We start from the raw sequence: 8,397 nt of genomic DNA on the forward strand, positions 1-8,397 counted from the left end.
CAGGGGATCAAAAGAAAAATCAATGCGATAAAATGCACAATGAGATATCTGATGCTGTGTTTTATGCATGAATATGCATCTATATGATTATGATTATACTGACAAACTAGCATGAAGGATACAAATAACGATGATTTAAATCATCACAACTAGACACCCGACTGATCTCGACAAGATGGAAACAACCACTGGAGAATCTGCTAGGGATGAAAATAAATCATCTAGCTCAGAATAAATTCAACTCTGGATGGGGAAAGACATGGAGAACATGTATCCAACCAAACATGGAAAACTTCACCGGGGGAAGAAAGCACCGCTAAAAATATCAAACATGCTGAGGATAAAGAGGGATCCGCTGAGGATCCTAACGAGTCAACGCTACGGGGAATTTTAAGTCAGAACCATATCAAATGGGAGACATCCTTGCAGGGGACACAATCAATACTTCTCAGAACCAAGCACTGCTGGGAATTAGAGAAGAGCTTCCATCAGAGAAATGTAAATCTGTTAGGGGTCTCCAGTCACAAAAACTCTGAGTAAGGAGAACTAGACGCTCTACTAGAGATACCGTGATCTTCCAGAACAAATCAAAGACCACCAAACTTCTAAGATAATAATCATATTCTTCTTGGAGATTGCAAAGTAAACCAATTCCAAGGCAACAAAATAAACAACCAGAGCTGCCAACTCACGTAGGGGAGGAACTGTCACGGCTACGCAACACAAATAAATGCATTGGAAATTTGGAGACCAAATAAAGGTTCCAAGAAATTTGGGTTCATTCATCAAGTCACAAACTGGGGAATGCAAAAATATGAACGTCTCAGTTGGGGAAAGATGAATTACAAAGGGAACAAATTATCAGCTCAACTGGTGATGATAGGTTGCTTGAGGAGCAGCATATCAACCATGCTGGGGATGAACGATGAACTGTTAGGGAGGAAAAAGTCACCTAAACCAACAACTCGGGGAAGACCAACAATGCCTCACACATCAAGACTTACCATCTCTGATATTGCTGTTGATGTTCCTTTTTGAAATCGATTATTCTCAAAGTAAATGGCTTATTATTTTAAGAAAAAATGATTATTCATTGATTTATTTATTTCAAAATTATCATCATAAAAATTCATTTTTAAAACAAAAATAAATAAGAATACGAAATAATTGGATAAAAGCTCAACTTTATTTAATAGAATGGTAGTACGCAAATGGCAGGACTCCATGGATCTTTACAAAGTTTGAAAAATGGTAATTTACATGGAAAAGGGTTATATTGAGTACAATGTCCACTACTCTCCCTACCAACTTCAAAATCCACTTGTGTTTGTCTTTGGTTTAGAATGATGAATCATAACCAAATGATTGCTAGCCGGATGCAGTTACAATCCCTAATTTTTTCCTAGATTGCCCAAGGTGGTACTCAATCTACCAGGATGAATTTTCTGTTTTATGTATCTAACTTTTGCCCGGGTCGCCCTTTTAGGTTTTTAATCCACCGAGACACTCATTTTTGCCTAAGTCACCCTTTTGGTTTTTCAACTTAACGAGATGTTCTTTTCTTTTTAGGAGAAGTATTGTAAGACCCCTATTTTGACCCTAAGATCCCTCATGCAATTTCATCATATGCATTAGCATTGGGATCATACCTTAGCATCCTCCTTACCCCTCTTTCATTGGGTTTGTTTTGGGAGAGATCACCAAGCACCATGTGATTGTATCATACTTGTATATTATCATTTTTACTAACCAAAATACCAAAAATATATCTTTGCATTTGCCTAACTCTTTTATAGGTAGGGCATGATCCCCATTGATCTATCAAGTTCATATCTAGAGTTTAAGACCCTCATTGCTAAGAGCACAACCAAGGAATGACCCATAATATCTCTAAGCATCATATATGAGTCCCAATGATCTTTACATGTTATTTTGATCAATATTTCTTCAAGCATTTGGATTTGGTTTTCCTTGGAAACCCTAGTTTGTCTGGGTATCTTGAGTAACTTCTTCAACAAGCTTCCTCACCAATTGATCAAATTTCTCAAGGGACACTTCAAAATTCACCATCTTATGCATATATGATTTACCATGAGCCTAAAAAGTCAAGAGAATTGTAAGTTAGCAAGTTGGTTGATGGTGGTTGGCCAGACGAATTTATCTGATCAAAACTAGGTCTCCCTGGACCCTCTATCCTACAATTTTCATCATATGAAAATGATTCCAAGATAAAAGTTACTCTAAATAACATTCCAAACAACTTTCACGTTGAAGTCTAGAGCTAAGTTTTCATGGAAAGTCATTTTCTATGTTGAAACATTATAGGTCATTTTGTCTAAACCCTAATTTGAAAGTCAACTTCCCAAGGCCATAACTTGCTCAACTTTTATGAGATGAAAGATTTCCAAGTTGCACAATCACATTCGAGTTGCTCAACTTTTGGAGTGATAGATAAATCAACATTTATCAGCATGTGATATGAGGATACATTATAGGTCATTTTGGACTAATACCATTGAACAAGTGATTTTCCTCAACTTCAAAAATGCATAAATCACTCATTATAAATCCAAATGATGTCAAATTAGTGACCATTTCTAAGGTCTTTGAAAGAACTACAACTTTGATGAAGACACTTTTCTCATTTGGAGCTCACATAAAAAGTTAAGCAAGGTGGAATAATGAAGTATATGACTTGACACTTAGATATGTTTTCAACATGTTGAAATTTCCAAATTTCTACCTCAAAATTAACCATGATAAAAATTCCAAATCAAAAAGTGTTCAACATAAGAGTTGTTCCTCTTGATCTAAGCTTTCCAAAGAGTCCTAATTCATTCATTTTGGATGAAGTTTGAGGTGTCTGCGCATGGTGTAAACACAGTTGTATCAGTTGGCAAGATTCAAGCTTCAAATGATCATTTAACTTTACCTTGCCATTCAAGTCTCATTCAGACCTCAGCATAGTTGATTTTGGACTTAATTGAGTTGCTTCATGGGCCTTTACACGCCCATTCAAGCATGAACATGGCATTGCTAAATTTGGGAAAATTTTCAAGTGTGCAAATAACATTCCATTTTACTATAAATAGAGACCCTATGTGCTCATTTCAAAAGACCCTTTCGCGCCAGCTTTGCCTCCATACTTGAAACCCTCACATTTGAAAGAAAAACATAATAATTTTCACTTCAAAATTTAGTTTGAATCTCACTATTTGGAGATTCAAAAAATCCAGGATCCAAAGCTTTGTACCAATCCTAAGCCACTTTTGTAAGCTACCTGAGCAAGATCAAACACGGATTGAAGCAAGAGAGACCAAGTTCTTCACAAATTGAAGGTATTTTCTAGATTTTTTCTTCTCTTCGATTCCCATTCAATTCTCATCAATTATCTTGGATCTTTGGTTGTCTGAAGTCCTACCAATGTAGGCAAGAAGATTGAGTTGCTTTGAGGTCAAATCGAAGCAACTCAATTGAGACACCTCAAAATTCAACTCCACATATCTCTCTATATATTTGGAGTTAGTTAAAATTAAGGTGATATTGGTGATCTACGCCATTTTATCTTTCAGATCATATCCTCCTTTTTCATTTATGTTATGGTGATGATTGAACCAGTCCAGCCAGGGTCATCGGAGAAGATGACCGGCATTTGGCTCCGGCAGTGATGTGGCACGGTTCAGAACCATTGATTCATTTTCAAATGTTTTAATCTGAGGCGTCTAAAGTGATTACCACACGTGTGGAACATTTGACTTGGTGTATGGTGGAACGCGCGCTCAGATCCACTTGATCTGTCACCTCAATTAATGAGGGAGTTCAAATGGTCCACGTTTTTTTGATTTTTTGATTTTAATTTTTATTCCTTTGATTTTCATTAATTCATATAAATTTTAATATTGATCCAAAAAATATGTGAGTGTCACCAAACTTTTTTTAAATAAAATCCTCTTTCATATTTTAAATTAAAATTATTTTTTGGATCATTATTAATATTTTTCATGATTTAATTGATTTTGTGAATATTTTTAATTGTTTAAAAATACTTTTAAGTTTCCAAAAATTCTAAAAAAAATTCTCCAAGGTCTTTTGACCTTGTTTGACCTATGATAAATCTCATGACCATTTCTTTGGTGTCTTGATGAGGTTTTAGGAAACTGACCAACCATATTTAATTTAATGTATTATTTTTAGTATTTTTAATTGAATAAATGCCAAATAAATTGTGTAGAGCCATTTTGATTGACTTTCGAAGTTTGACTTGTGTTGTTGGGCCTTGGTCAAGGTTGATTTGACTTTGTTAAGTTAAGATCATTGGATTTAGGGGATTGATGGAATATACATTCCATCTCCCAAAATAAATGAATGATCTTAATTTGGTAAAAGTCCTCCTATGTCCAATTTGAGTTTGATCCATTTCCCCTCCCTCTTCATCTCATTCTCATTCTTTATGCATTCATGTCATGGACATATGATATCTCAATATCTTAAGGCTAGTCGATTGCAAAATCAACATAAGTATGGATGAGATTAGGCCCCCACTTTTGCATATTCTTTTTGTGTGTGGTATGTTTCATGAGCATAGTTCATGATACTAAGTCTCTAACATGCATTAACACCAAAATTCTATTGCTCGGTCTCAAATAGTTGTGACTTCTACATAAATCCAATTACGATTGCTTAACATAGCCCTAATGTTTTGACACAAAAGGCTTAGCATTCTAGTTAGTGAGATTGTAAGTATCCCCTCTTTCATGGTATTGTGTGGAAACTTGGCCTTTTTCCTTCCTTTGGAAGATGTCTTGGTTCAAGGATCCATGCTTGTGATAAGTGGGTTGAGTGTTCTCCAAAGAATGACTTAAACAAAAGAGAAAAAGCAAAAGCAATACTAACTTCTAACTCATTAACAATTAACATTTAATTTGAAGTCATTTACATTTAATGCACTTTATTTTTAAGCCTTATTCATTTGTCATTATTCATACAATTCTAATTGTTTATGTTAATGTCATATTCACTTTGTCCACTTGGACCATATTTTGTGATATATTTTGTTTGTGTTTGTTTGTATGGTCTTTGACCATTAATGTACATAATAAGAACAAAAACCCTAAAAAATATCTTGTGTGGACTGTTGGTTTGATTGGAGACAATTGGACTTAGAATTTAGGCAACACTCCCTATGCAAAGGACTTGGCCAATGCCAACTTTCATGTAACCAAGTGCTTGTGATTTAAAACTTCATCTGATACATCATTGAAGATCCATTTGAGTTCATCTGCAACATGATCATTATGAAACTGTTATTTTGAACCTGTAATTTGGGCCATCATGGAATTCATCTACTACATGGGCAAATTTGAAGAAGATCATGGAGTTGCTAAGCTTAGATGTGGTTATCTTTATTTGATGCCTTGGTCTTCAAGTTGATATATTTTGTATTATTTGTTGCTTGATTCTAATGTCCAAGGGAATTTAGGTTTCTATATGACATTCTTGTCTATTGGATTGCAGCCCATTGGTCAGATCTTTTCAACTCTGAACTTTTAAATTTATGCTTAGGATTAGTCTCTTCATCTCTTCCTGATTTCTTTAATTTCAAAATATCTTCCTCCTTTTAAAAACTTATTTGATTGTGATTTGCTTTTCTAAACTTAGACCATATTACAAACTAGAAACTTTGGCCTTATGCCATTTCACTTTCAAACTTCTTTTCTTAATTAAATTTGTAAATATACTTAACTATACTTGACTTAAAATTTTCAAAAGCCGAATAGAATTAACTCATTCAAACCCTTTTTAGACCCTTGTGCCTTTCAAACCTAACTTTTGTTAAAAGAAAAGTATCCACTTTGAAATTTATACCACGAACTACGAGGTTTTGATCCCTCATTTTTATGTTGGTACGTAGGCACAAGTCCGAAGGTCTTGTCAAACACAAAAATATAATTAATGAATTCTTTTCTCATTCCCCCCATTCTATTTACTTGCAAACATCATTTGTACAAAAACACATATGCACACAAGAAAGGACTCCCTAGGAGTACCTAGGACACTTTGGGTGCTAACACCTTCCCTCTGTGTAACCAACCCCCTTACCTGTAATCTATGGAATTTTATTAGTTTTGATTTGAAAACTTCTTATTTGTGGGTTTTGTTCGTACTTTTCCATTTTCCCTTGGAAACAATAAAAGTGCGGTGGTGACTCTTATTATTTGATGTCTAGCTTATCCATAGCTTGATGATATGAATTTACCGCTACAAAAATTAAGTGGCGACTCTGCTGGGGAGTAGTCTCCAGTGGGTTTAGCCTACTTTGTTGTGTGTATATAATTGTATATTTGATGGATGTATATTTGTTTGTATGATATAATCTGCTTGTTGTGCTTGGTGATCTCTGAGTGGTGAGATAAGTTCTTTCCCGAACATGAGTGCAATTAAGATAGGAGGATGGTATAGTCATGTTCGACTTGTGTGGAGTAGTCCTTAACAAGTTGGCTTGAGATCCATCTACTCAGTGGAGACCCTTTTGGATTTGGAAATGTCACACAAGTATTTGTGGTTAGGGGTCCGAGAAGCTGAGGACCGTAGAACATTAAACCCTCTTGGCCTATTTAGGACGTAGTGCGGAGACTGTCCAAGTGTAGACTTGATCACAGTTGTTACGCGATACTACACTCAGACGAGTTTCTCTTGAGAATATTATGGGTTGATGAGTCTGTCATCCTAACCTGTAATATCTGATAGATGGAATTAAGACGCTGGGAACTTTTTAGAACATGATCTACAGGTTAATACCCTTAGTTCACTCCTTTGGGATGGTTCTTACCCGGACTCCATGCCCGTGACTTACAACAAACCCTTGATTCTTGGTTGATCCAATCAAGTCTTGTCAATATCAATGGAACTCGGGTGTTGATAAGGTGAAAACCATAATCCACAAAAATGGATGATTGATCTTGACAATGACTTGATTCATCCCTTGACCTTTGTTTGTTTGCCTTGTGTGATCCCTTATTTGTGATTGTTGCATCCATGCATTCATGTGCATCATAACATTCATCACACGAAAATTTCAAGGAACAGAGGTATTATTTACAAATATTTTTCAGACCATGGATTATGGACGAAGGAACACTAAGAACTACAATTTTAGATGTCCAGATTTAAAAGAGTTAGGGAAGCTAGCATCTTTTGTATTAGATCACTTGGAATTCAAACAAAGTTATGGGAAGCTTCTGTCCATCTTGTCTACTAATGTGGTTGAAGGACTCTTGAGTGTGTTGGTTCAGTTTTATGATCCTTTCTACCGCTGCTTCACTTTTCCTGATTATCAGCTTGTGCCTACGTTGGAGGAGTATGCCCATCTCTTGGGAATACCTGTTTCTGACAAAGTGCCTTTTAGTGGATTGGAAGAGATTCCCAGATCTCATCTTATAGCCGAAGCTCTTCACTTGAAGAAGTCTAAGATAAAGGCTCATTGGGTGAAGAAAGGAGGATTATTTGGGTTGCCATCTGATTTCCTCATCAAGGAAGCTACTGCCTTTGCTCAAGCCGGTAGTGTGGACGCTTTTGAAACTATCTTTGTGTTGCTCATCTATGGTTTAGCTTTGTTCCCTAACATTGACGGTTTTGTTGATGTTGATGCCATTAGAATTTTCTTGATTGGGAATCATGTGCCTACTTTATTGGGTGATATGTACTTCTCTTTTCATATAAGGAATTCTAAAGGTGGTGGGATGATTACCTGTTGCATTCCTATTCTGTACAAGTGGTTTATTTCGCACTTGCCTCAGACACCTGCTTTTATGGAGAACAAACAATATCTACGGTGGTATCAGAGACTCATGTCTCTCACCAATGATGATATAGTTTGGTATGATCCTTCTTTAAGCAGTTTGGAGATTATTGATTGTTATGGTGAATTCTCTAATGTGCCTCTCATTGGTACACAAGGAGGAATTAACTACAACCCTGCTTTGGCTCGTCGTCAAATTGGGTTCCCCTTAAGAGACAAACCTAATAACACTTTGTTAGAAGGTCTTTTCTATCAAGAGGGTAAAGATCCCCAACATTTGAAGTAGAAGATTGTGCATGCTTGACATAATGTGCATAGGAAAGGAAGATCTTTGGAAGCTTACACTCTTTGGTTGAAGAAGAGAGGTATGGAATTGAAGATGCCTTATCCTTGTGAAAGACCTATGTCTATGGTTGTGGTTGAGCCATTAACTCCCTCTAATCAAGATGTAGAGGAGTTGGAAGACGCACTCTCCAAGATAAAGCGAGAGAAGGATATGTGGGAAGAGCGTTTCCATGCTTTGAGCAAAAAGCATGAGGAGTTGCAGTTTGAGTCTAAGGACAAAGATGCACTTATTGAGCTACTTGAAGATCGAGTGA

Source organism: Lathyrus oleraceus, chromosome 6 (genome assembly GCF_024323335.1).
Source record: "Lathyrus oleraceus cultivar Zhongwan6 chromosome 6, CAAS_Psat_ZW6_1.0, whole genome shotgun sequence".
Classification (NCBI taxonomy): Eukaryota; Viridiplantae; Streptophyta; class Magnoliopsida; order Fabales; family Fabaceae; genus Lathyrus; species Lathyrus oleraceus.